Raw genomic sequence first — 12,118 nt, 5'->3', positions numbered from 1 at the left:
AAGGAATGCATTTTCATAAGAAAGATAATACCGATATGCATGTGATAATCTTCCTTATATCATGTAGTGCATCATTTGGACACTTTGTGGGCTTCAAATACAAAGAAAATCATGTTCTATGGTACAAGATAAATACAAAACTTAAGCTTCTTTATAAAGCATAAGCAATCATTTATTACATCGCTTCTTGAATTAAATCTTTTGACAAGAGGTAAGACTTCTGTTACATTTAAACCCATGTTTAGCTGTGCTTTTTAGATTTAACTGAACCAATTTCTGTGTGTGATAATGTCCTTGAATTCTGACAACATCACACTAAATTACATGATATAAAACAGCTAATGTTTCTAGAGATAAAGTTTCTGAGATGCTTCTAATTACTTTTTATTACCAGGGACAGTTTAATTCACCTTGTACAGTACTGTAAGACCAAGATACTTTTTTTAAAAGTTATTTAACATTTTATAGAACTTTGTCTACTATGGCAACATGATGTGCTTGGTGAAACTTGGAAAAATACTGCTTGGCCACTTATCTTAAGATAAAGATAGGATAAAGGTTTATCTTTTGCACCTACCTGACCCCCAGGGAAGGCCAATGCTTTCTAAGTTGATGGTTCCCTACAGTAGACTGTACTTTAATTTCAAAGGTAATGTATATTGACCCAAATCAGTTTTGGAATCCAATCTACTGACGAGATGGAGCACATCCTTTTTTCAGGATTTTAGCATCATACGTTTGGTATATTTAGTCCCTAATGCTGAAAGAAATGATCATAGAACATTTGGACACTTTGTGGGCTTGAAATACAAAGCAAATCATGTTCTATGGTACAAGATAAATACAAAACTTAAGCTTTTATTTTAATTAGATTTGTTTATAAAGCATAAGCAATCATTTATTACATTAATATATGTGAAAATAACATTTTAGCATCATACGTTTAGTATATTTAGTCCCTAATGCTGAAAGAAATGATCATAGAACATGACATCTAACCTTACCTGTGGTGTTTTTAATCCCTATTGCTCAATGCACGGTGAAAGCATTCCATACATGTGTCTGACAATGAGGAATGGGCCCCTGAGACAGTCATTTGCCTGTTTCACAAATGATCGTATTTTACTAGAGATTCTGTTTGGGATTCAGATGTGCATTCGGACAGCAATCCCTTTCAAGAAATGATACGTTCTGGATGAGGTCAAAGGTGCTGGAACACTGTATCTAGGATGTGTTTGCAGAGACTGTGTGTCTCCTGCTTCAACGCAGTGATAAACAGATGTGCTCCTTTAATTTATTGGTACATGCCCAGGGCAGTAAGCAGTCTGAGGATTTATTTCCAGATGGCATAGAGCAGTGAAGCAGTGAAGTAGTGCAAAACACTGGATCATTATATTATTAGAATCTATTCTACTTAAATTATTACATTATACTCAATTTGAGTTCATTTTAAAAAGTAAAAGGTAATGAAAGGAATGCATTTTCATAAGAAAGATAATACCGATATGCATGTGATAATCTTCCTTATATCATGTAGTGCGTCATTTGGACACTTTGTGGGCTTGAAATACAAAGAAAATCATGTTCTATGGTACAAGATAAATACAAAACTTAAGCTTTTATTTTAATTAGATTTGTTTATAAAGCATAAGCAATCATTTATTACATTAATATATGTGAAAATAACATTTTAGCATCATACGTTTAGTATATTTAGTCCCTAATGCTGAAAGAAATGATCATAGAACATGACATCTAACCTTACCTGTGGTGTTTTTAATCCCTATTGCTCAATGCACGGTGAAAGCATTCCATACATGTGTCTGACAATGAGGAATGGGCCCCTGAGACAGTCATTTGCCTGTTTCACAAATGATCGTATTTTACTAGAGATTCTGTTTGGGATTCAGATGTGCATTCGGACAGCAATCCCTTTCAAGAAATGATACGTTCTGGATGAGGTCAAAGGTGCTGGAACACTGTATCTAGGATGTGTTTGCAGAGACTGTGTGTCTCCTGCTTCAACGCAGTGATAAACAGATGTGCTCCTTTAATTTATTGGTACATGCCCAGGGCAGTAAGCAGTCTGAGGATTTATTTCCAGATGGCATAGAGCAGTGAAGCAGTGAAGTAGTGCAAAACACTGGATCATTATATTATTAGAATCTATTCTACTTAAATTATTACATTATACTCAATTTGAGTTCATTTTAAAAAGTAAAAGGTAATGAAAGGAATGCATTTTCATAAGAAAGATAATACCGATATGCATGTGATAATCTTCCTTATATCATGTAGTGCGTCATTTGGACACTTTGTGGGCTTGAAATACAAAGAAAATCATGTTCTATGGTACAAGATAAATACAAAACTTAAGCTTTTATTTTAATTAGATTTGTTTATAAAGCATAAGCAATCATTTATTACATTAATATATGTGAAAATAACATTTTAGCATCATATGTTTAGTATATTTAGTCCCTAATGCCGAAAGAAATGATCATTTGTTTAACATGCACGGGTCTGTCTCAAAGGATGCAGTACTCCTGAAGGGTCTCAAACCCTACATTTCGGATGCCTAGCTGTATCCCTCACATGTGGCACCTCAGAATGACTTCTAATCTTACCTGTGGTGTATTCAGTCCCTATTGCTCAATGCACGGTGTACATACTGCATACATGTGTCTTGAGAATGAGGAATGGGCCCCTGAGACAGTCATTTGCCTGTTTCACAAACAGGGACCTGGACCTGGACCTAGACCTGGCCCGTACAGGGCTCAAACCCGCGAACTTGGCGTTATTAGCACCACGCTCTAACCAACTGAGCTAACCGGCCTCACGACAGTGCTCCTCTCTGTGCTGCAAAAAATCAAACTCAGGGAATTTCTTTTGTCCTCCTTTGAATAGAAAGCCGTGTAATTCAGTGTACGGGCTTTCTCGTGCAGTTTCATGGTTCTTGTAACCCAAATCCTACACTGGCCTGAAGTGCCCCCCCATTTCACAGCATTTTTCAGCTGATTTAAAATGTACCTAAAGGAGAAGCATTATTGAAGACCATCAATTACCAAGAGCTTTTGTCAAAGGTTTTGGTGGTCATTTTGAATGACCACAGAGCGCTGTGACCTCGGTTTTACATCTCATCCAAAAGACAGCGCCCTTTTACAACACAGCATCTCCGTCACTATACTGGGGCATTGGGACCCGCACAGACCTCAGGGTGAGCGCCCCCCCGCCGGCACCATTAACACCGCTTCCAGCTGGAAGCTTTGTGTTTCCCTGTAGCTCATCCTCATCCAGGTACTGACCTGGCTCACACCTGCTTAGCTTCAGTGGGTTTTCAGTTGCGAGTTGCAAGGGGATGCAAGTGATGGAGCCGCTCGCTGCAAAAGCCACTGCATTGGCCAGGAATCGAACCCGAGCCTCCCGCGTGGCAGGCGAGAATTCTACCACTGAACCACCAATGCTCAGTGCCTGGGCCTTCAAAAAAGACGCTTTTTTGGTGCTCTGTGCAAAACGCGTCGACATCTGCTTCCAGCTGCAAAATGCCATTCGCGGACGCTGAAGAACTTATTTCCAAGGCAGCGGGTACAAGCGATTGGGCGTTTTAAAACCACCAGGAACAGCAAAGAGGCGCGCTTCTTTGCTTGTGCCGAAACACACCGACTGAAGGCGGACAACGTAGTCGGCAAGATTGGAACCTGTGCGGGGAGACCCCAATGGATTTCTAGTCCATCGCCTTAACCACTCAGCCACGACTACAGCAAGCCCCACCCCCGCTGCGTTCTTGCTACAATCTTACCTGGATCGCGAGGCGCCGGCGGAAGCCTATTTCAAAGTCGTTCTCCGTTTCAAAAAAACATTTCCAAAATACAAGCCTTGCAGACAGACACGCCTCAGAGGACTTAAGGGTGGCTTCATGTCGGAATGATAGTCTCCCCGTCCGGACATGAAAATGCCACTTTGTTACACACAAAAAAAGAATCAACAACAGAGAAATGCCCACAAGCATTTGAAAAGCCGCACCACGTCGCACTTGAAATAGCTCTTACATTAGTGGTAGACACAGGAATCGCCTTTTTATTTACGCTCTTACCAACGCGATGGAAAGCAAAACAAAGCAAAGCAGAGCAAAACAAAACGAACAAACGAAAACCCTCACGTCCTGCACTTGCATATAACGCCGTTACGTGCCCAAGCGGTATTGTACGTCATCCTAGCACTGCACCCCGGGTCGTACGGTATATGGGAACGAGCACACGCCACGAATCGTCTCGAATCACTCCCTACAGCTGTAAGGCGCCTTGAAGCGTTCACCCCCAACATTCTTCTTTGCGCATCTGTGAAAGGTAAACTCTTGAGCAAACTCTGAACCAGCTCTAAGGAAACTAATCCGATTAGACGTTACTTTGACTCATCTTCTTACGCTCAGTGCCGGATTGCTCAAACTCCAGCTAGGGTTAGGGTTAGCATTCCCACGCTACTTAGACACTTTGTTTACGCTCAGTGCTGGATTTTGGGAACTTCAGGACGAGTGGGAATTTTCTCCTATCTGTCCATTCTGTTTTGTTTTGGAGACTCTTGGCTGCCTATGTTGTTCAGTGCAGCGTGAAGGAAACATTTTCCAAAACTGTGTCGGCTCAAAAGTTGTAAGAAAACCTCTCCAGGTGCTTTAACTCTCTTCATTTTTGTCATTTAATGTGACACTCGATGTATAACTGGAGCCTCACATATGCAAATGGTGAGGCTCCAGTTCGACACCCAGTTCCACACCACTTTACAGTATATGACAAAAGCATGGCAGACTGTGCCGGACCAGCTGGTAACTTCCGCTTATTTTGACCATATTAAACATTGGAAATCTTCCCACTTGCATTTGTGACACTTGATTTTGGCTCCACCTAAGACACTCTTAAATCTTCAAACACTTTTCTCTTCTCTCGCAACTGGGCTGTCCAGACATGGGTTGGCGCGCTCCAGATGATCTTTTCTTTTTTTTCCCTCGTACTCGAGGGTCCTTTTCCTGTTCCACATGCGATTTCAACATTTTCCTTGGGAGATGTCAAGCCAGCAAGCCACTGCTGTGGTTCAGTGGCCATTGTGGAGTTCAGTGGCCCTGTTGTACACAGAAAGCACATTGAGCTCCTTGGACATGAAAAGTTCCAGATAAAAGCCATTTGGCATCCTTTCTCTTGGTGTCGATGTTGCTATTGTATGTAAAGGTGGCAACTTGCTCAGCGAGCAGGCGGAGCACACATCGAATGCAGATGTGTCTGTGGTGTGTCCAAGTGGCTGCAAAAGGACAACACTACTGGGGCGCCGTTGCTTAGTTGGTTAAAGCGCTTGTCTCTTAAACAGGAGATCCTGAGTCCGAATCCCAGTGGTGCCTTCTTTGTTCTGTCTTCTCGAACAGAACTGGTCCTTACAGACAACCGCCTACGGCTAGACTTAATTCAATGCAAGTATTCATTTCCTGTCTTTAACGCGACTTGTTTTTCTTAAAATGGATGGAACTTGCAAAACATGAAATACAAACATTGCTAATCAGCGCTAGCGGCTGGCAAAAAAAAAGAAGTCAGCAATGTTTTTTTTCTTTAACCTTAACCCTGCTAATGGAGAAGAGTTAAACGACCGAGTCTATGCAGCTTAAACGGTGCTCATGTCGGGTTCTTAGCTGAAAGGGTGGTAAATCACGCTCACCCCAGTCCTTAATCTTTTAAAAGGATACAAAATTGAACCTAGTCGCCACATCACATTCATCCTGTTCAACGATAAAAAGGTGACATCTATCCTCGATCCAGAGTAAATCCCACGATGAGGGCATATTTTTTTCCACTTTACCATGAGTCGGGCTCAGCTGCACAGAGGCGAGAGCAGAGCAATGAGGTCACGGGGACAGGGGAGTCACACGCTGGCGGTTTAAACACGCGGAAGAAAACTGAGGGATCCACAGTATGTGGACCCTCCGTGCGCCATCAGTCCGCACTCCGGACTCTGAATCCTGCCATCCAAGTTAAGATCTCGGCGGAACCTGAGGCGCAGTTCCTTCTTAAAATGTAATCTGGTGAGCATTTCTAGAATCGTACTTGTATAGATGCAGCCTTTAATGTGTTGCTAGGTTAAAATTGATGACTTCTTGAACTTCAGTAGGCAACTGCCCTCTTGATTTCGGATTTAATTTCTTTATTACAGGGGCGCTTTTATGAAGACAGAGTCATGTTCAGGTACTTTGCTTGATGGAGGAAGCTCATTTCGGACTCTGTGATCTGCTCACCTGGAAAGGTCTGCTATACTACTACAAGAGAGAAGTAGAGTCTGGAAGAATGGAAAATTTTATGATGCTTTGGAAGATAATGTTTTTTTTTCTTTTAAATCGAAATGAATCAGAATATCAGTGCAAAAGACAAACTCTTGGTTTGGTTTAAAGAGATATGGTTTTAAAACAGACAAAATGTAGAAAACAGGTGTTTCTCACTTTTGGAAAAGAATGGACCGGGGGTAATATTTTACTAGGTGCAGTGCTGATCTCACTGGGTTACAGTCCTGCAGTGTCACACCAGGGCCAGTGGCGCAATGGATAACGCGTCTGACTACGGATCAGGAGATTGCAGGTTCGACTCATGCCTGGCTCGGGTCGTTTTTAAACGCATCGGGCTACTCCCTAAGTAGTCTGTGCTACTTACTGCATTGTAATCGTACCCAGTAAGAGATTTCCTTCATGTAAATGAACTGCACCTGACAGCTTTAGAAAAACACCTGGGCTCAGTACGGTGCTGAGAGCTCAGCGTTGCTGTTCTAATTAGCACGCACTGCATCGGCTATGAGCCCGAACCTTTCAATTATTCCGATCAGTAAGTCAACACGTAGTCCACATGAACGGTAAAAATATTCTCTTGTTTGTATAGAACTGAATGTCCCTGACAATGTACTGTTAGTTTTAATTGAAGAACGGCATTTGTGTTCAAATATACCAGACAAGTTTATGTAACTGCTCATGCGACACTCAGTTGTAATTAGTCAAGAAGTAAAGTCGAACAACAGCTGCGTGTTTGATTCTGAACGTATGAGATTGCAGCGCCTTTTACTTCCATTGACAAATGATAGAGATTCGAAGAGAGCTATTTCGGTTTTCTATCTAGGCAACGTTGGTGTCTGCAATAGCATACATGAAAGCGTGATGCAATTTCTGTGGCTACATTTGTTGCACGTCATGCACAGTAAGAGTGTTTCTAACACCAAATAAAAAGTCAACAATTAGCGATCACGCCTTCTCCTCAGTTAACCCACTGAAACCCTTGCTGTTAACAGTTCTTTACTGCGTGCTTTACCAGCACCTACATATCGTGTCGGTTCTTTCAGCTTTATTCATTAGGTTTTCAAAGGCATAAGTAGAGCACCAGAGGTGCGAACGCAAAATGTGTAGTTATCTGAAGTATTGATTTCCATGGCAGCGGGTCCAAGCGATTTCGCGTTGTTATAGTACCAGGAAAGGAAAAGCGGCACTTCGCCTCTGCCGCGCAGGCACAAGGCGACGTGCGGCAGACGCCGGAGTCGGCAGGTTTCGAACCTGCGCGGGGAAGCCCCAACGCATTTCAAGCCCATCGCCTTAACCACTTGAGCACGACAAATGCGAGCTCGCCGCCGCCGCATTCCTCCTATAATCAAACACGGACTGCGATTTGGCTGCGGAAACCTTCTTAAAGTTGCTCTCCGTTAAAAAAAATACCTTTCACAAGATTCGTGCCGGCAGACAGACACGCCTCAGAGGGTTTAAGGCTGGCTTCACGTTCAAATGATAAAGTCCCCCAGTCCGGATGTCAAAATGCAACTTTGGCAGACAGAAAAAACATCAACAAACCAAAAATGTGGACAAGGATTTTACAAGCTGCACCACACTGCACTTTCAAAAGCATTTACATTCGTGTTAGACGCAGGAATTGCCTTTGATTTGCGCGCTTACGAACGCCATGGAAAACGAAACAAAACTAAAGCCCTCAGCTCCTGCACTTGATTATAATCCCGTTACGTGTCGAAGCAGGAATTTACGTCATCCTACCACTGCAACACGGGGAATAGAGGGAAATGAGCACAAGCTACGAATTGTCTCTAATCAGTCCCTACAGTTGTAAGACGCCTGGAAGCGTGCACCCCCATCATTAATCTTTGCGCATCTGTGCAAGGTAAACTCTGGAGCAGTCTCTGAAACGGCTCAAAGGAAACACGTGATTGATTCTATGTGCATCTGGGGTTCATTTCTTATTTACATTTAATTCAAGGGAAAGGCTTGGGTCAGTTTCAGACGGCCTCCAACAGCGAGATTCAAGCGCCCCACCTTCAGCCCAATCTGCGCCGCCAGAACGCCAACGGCTCCTCTGGTCTTTGGGGTGCGGTTGTGACCCCGTAACCTAAAGTGTTGGTGGCAGACAAATGGAGACTAACAGGTGATGTCCTAGGACATGACTACATTGTGACACTCGGTGGGGATGGTGACCATTGCTTGGAAAAGAGTGCGAGGCCCCTTTAGAAAAACATTTTGTTAACAGGCATTCTGCCTCAGCCTAAACACCTATAGCTTGCAAAGCGCATGCTATTAGACAGGCACCTCTGCAAGACCTTAAGAGTCTCTTAAACTAGTGATAGTAAGGTGTTCCCAATGGGCGATGTTTGGCTTTCAAATCATCTCTCTGTGGAAGCGCCGAGATGCAGCTGTTTAAGGCTTAGAAGCAGCTGACTGTTTCACTACCTAGCTGATTACTGTCAGTCAGGGAGCTCGGAGGTGAAAAGCCTGTCTGAGAGACAATTCGCCGTCGATCAGTTCAATATGTTCAGTACCAGCTCGGCACAACTGAGATCATCTTGGTAGCCGTGTAGCTCAGATGAGTGAGAGCGTGTGTGTGTGTACCACCGTGATTGGATGCCGGTCCTTCTCAGGTCACAGTAAACCTTCTGCTGCCTAACTTCCCTAATTTTGGGGATCCCTTTGAAAAAGCAAAGGAAAAAAAACTGGCTCTTCATCAGCATGATCGACCTCACCCAGTGTGCCCCAGTGGCCTAATGGCTAAGACACTGGCCTCCTAAGACAGGGATTGTGGGTTTGAGTCCCATCTGGGGCGCTCCTGTCCCATTTTGAGCGTTCAAATGTCCTTTTGATTTGTGAAGCTACAACCCCACCTTACTCAGTGAGCGTCTCTTCTTTTCTCTCACATACAGTTGGGAGAAAAACTTTTGTAAACAGCCCTTCGGAATGATGTGGATTTCTGCATGAATGGCTCCTAACATGTGATCTTATCTTTATCTAAGTCATAATAATTAATAAAGAGAGTCTGATTTAACAAACAACACACGCCCAACATTTGACATTGCTGTTTCTTTATTGACCAAATGGTTTAAACAATCAAGGTCATTGATGGAAACAGTACGTGAACCCTTATATTAAGGAGCTAGTGGAACCTCCTTTATGACATAAACCTCAATCCCCACTTTCTGTAGCGGCTGGTCAGACCTGAGCAGCAGTTAGGAGGTATTTTGGCCTATTCCTCTATGCAAAACTGTTTCAGTTCATGTATATTTTTGGGATGTCTTGCGCTGAACGGCCTGCTTCAGATCACGCCACAGCACTTCAATGGGATCGGGGTCAGGACTCTTACTTGGCCATCCCAAAATACGGAATTTCTTCTGTTTCAGCCACTCTGTTGTTGATGTACTCCTTTGTTTTTGTCATGCTGCATGACCCAGCGTCTTTCGAGTTTTAGATCACAGGCAGACACCCTGACATTCTGCTGTAGAATTTCCTGATACATCTTGGAATTCATCGGTCCCTCGATGATTGCAAGCCGTACAGCCTCCGCCATGCTTCCCAGGTGGGATGAGGTTTTGGAGTTGGTATGCAGTGTTTTGTTATCTCCAAACATAACGCTGTGCACATTTACCAACAAGTTCAACTTTTGTCACGTCTGTCCACAGAACATTGTTCCAGGAGTTGTGGAACATCCATGTGGTCTTTAGCAAACTTGAGAGGGGCAGTGGTGGTTTTTTTTGGGGGGGAGAGCAGTGGTTTCCTCCATGGTGACCTCGCATGATCACCACTCCTGTTCAGATTTCTTCTTATGGTGGACTCATGGACACAGACGTAAGACAAAGTCAACCACCTGTTCGCTAGATCCCATCCCCACTCAGCTAGTCAAAGATTCCCTCGAAGGACTGGCAGGACCTATAATTAGTATGATGAATGCATCGCTTGCGTCAGGCGTTGTACCTGATCAATTTAAGGTAGCGGTTGTTAGACCGCTCCTTAAGAAGTCAAATTTGGATCCACAAGTTCTTAACAACTACAGGCCTGTCTCAAAGGTCCCATTTCAATCTAAAAGTTTTGAGAGAATAGTTGTTGCCCAATGTCAATCGTATCTGGATTCAAATAATATACTTGAGAAATTTCAGTCTGCTTTCTGAAACTGCATTAACGAGAGTCGTAAATGATATTCTCTTAGCTACTGATGTGGGGAATGCAACAGTGCTTGTGCTTCTAGATCTTTGAGCTGCCTTTGACACGGTTGACCTCTCTGTTTTGTTACACAGGCTTGAGTTTGAGGTTGGCTTATCTGGAACCGTCCTTCAGTGGTTTACTTCACATTTTACTCATCGTTTTCATTATGTTCAAATATCTAATAATTGTACTGCTTCATCAACGTCACCAGTTCAATTTGGGGTACCAGACGGATCAGTGCCGGGACCAATATTGCTCTCTCTCTCTACATGCTGCTGCTAGGTAGGATAATACGAAAAAATAATATGAACTTTCATTTATATGCTGATGACACTCAAATAAACATTTTGTTCACACCAAACGACAACTCTTCTATTATCACTTTAGTTAAATGCATTAATGAAGGAAAGACTTGGATGTGTGAAAACTTTTTGTTACTCAACTGTGAGAAAACTGAGGATCTGTTGATCGGAGGCAACAATACTGATAGGACTACTATAACTTCAGCACTTAACTCAGAGGATTTAAACATTTGCCTCAAAGAGACAGCACGTAACCTAGGTGGCATATTAGACACAAGGCTCTTAACAACTTGCATTGTTAAGTGCCTTGAGACAACCTTGTTGTGAAAGGTGCTATATAGAAATACATTGATTTGAACTGAATTGACAATGTAAAATGTTGTGTGTGTTGTTTGTTAAACAAGACTGTCTTTATTTATTATTATGCGTCAGATGAAGATCAGATCACATTTTAAGAGCCAATCATGTAGAAATCCAGATCATTCGCGTTTTAAAAGTTGCGGGAAAAGCGAAACAGGTGCTTTTCCTTTGTTGCGCAGACACACGACGACACCGTAGGCGGCAGGACTCGAAGCTTCGCGGGGAGACCCCGACGGCTTTCTAGTCCATCGCCCTAACCACTCGGCCACGGCTGCAGCGCGCGCCGCCGCCGCCGCCACTGCCTTCTCGATGCAGTCTAACATAGAGTGTCGGGCAGCGGCGGAAACCTTTTTCAAAGTCGCTTTCCGTTTAACAACAACAAAAAAAACTTTCACAAAATGCATGCTAGCAGACAAATGCGCCTCAGAGGACTTAAGGCTGGCTTCAAGTTGGAATGATAAAGTCTCCCCGTCCGGTCAGGAAAAGGGAACTTTGTTAGACAGAAAGAAGGAAGTAACAATAATGGAGAATTGTGTGCAAGGATTTTAGAAGCTGCGCAGCCCTGCAGTTTCAATAGCCCTTTTATTCGTGTTAGATGCTGGAATTGCCTTTTTTTGACGCTCTTACGAATGCGATGTCAACGAAAACAGAACAAAGCACAAAAAACCCTCAAGTCCTGCAGTTGGATAGAATGCCGTTACGCGTCCAAGCCGTATTTGACTTCATCCTACCATTGCAACACGGGGCGTATATGGAAACGAACACACGCTACGAATTGTCTCTAATCAGTCCCTACAGTTGTAAGGCGCCTGGAAGCGTGCACCCCCATCATTAATCTTTGCGCATCTGTGCAAGGTAAACTCTGGAGCAGTCTTTGAAACGGCTCAAAGGAAACACGTGATTGATTCCATGTGCATCTGGGGTTCATTTATTTATTTACATTTAATTCAAGGGAAAGGCTTGGGTCAGTTTCAGA

General features: G+C 43.2%; 1 non-coding gene across 1 annotated transcript; it reads left to right on the top strand.

The window, feature by feature from the left end:
• The first annotated feature begins 6,556 nt into the window (after positions 1 to 6,556).
• On the top strand, positions 6,557 to 6,629 carry trnar-acg (transfer RNA arginine (anticodon ACG)). Its single transcript has one exon. It is a non-coding gene; the product is annotated as a tRNA-Arg (tRNA).
• Positions 6,630 to 12,118: the final 5,489 nt, after the last annotated feature.

This window comes from Lepisosteus oculatus, unplaced genomic scaffold (genome assembly GCF_040954835.1).
Source record: "Lepisosteus oculatus isolate fLepOcu1 unplaced genomic scaffold, fLepOcu1.hap2 HAP2_SCAFFOLD_99, whole genome shotgun sequence".
Taxonomy (NCBI): Eukaryota; Metazoa; Chordata; class Actinopteri; order Semionotiformes; family Lepisosteidae; genus Lepisosteus; species Lepisosteus oculatus.
This window is presented reverse-complemented; position numbering and strand designations above follow the sequence as displayed.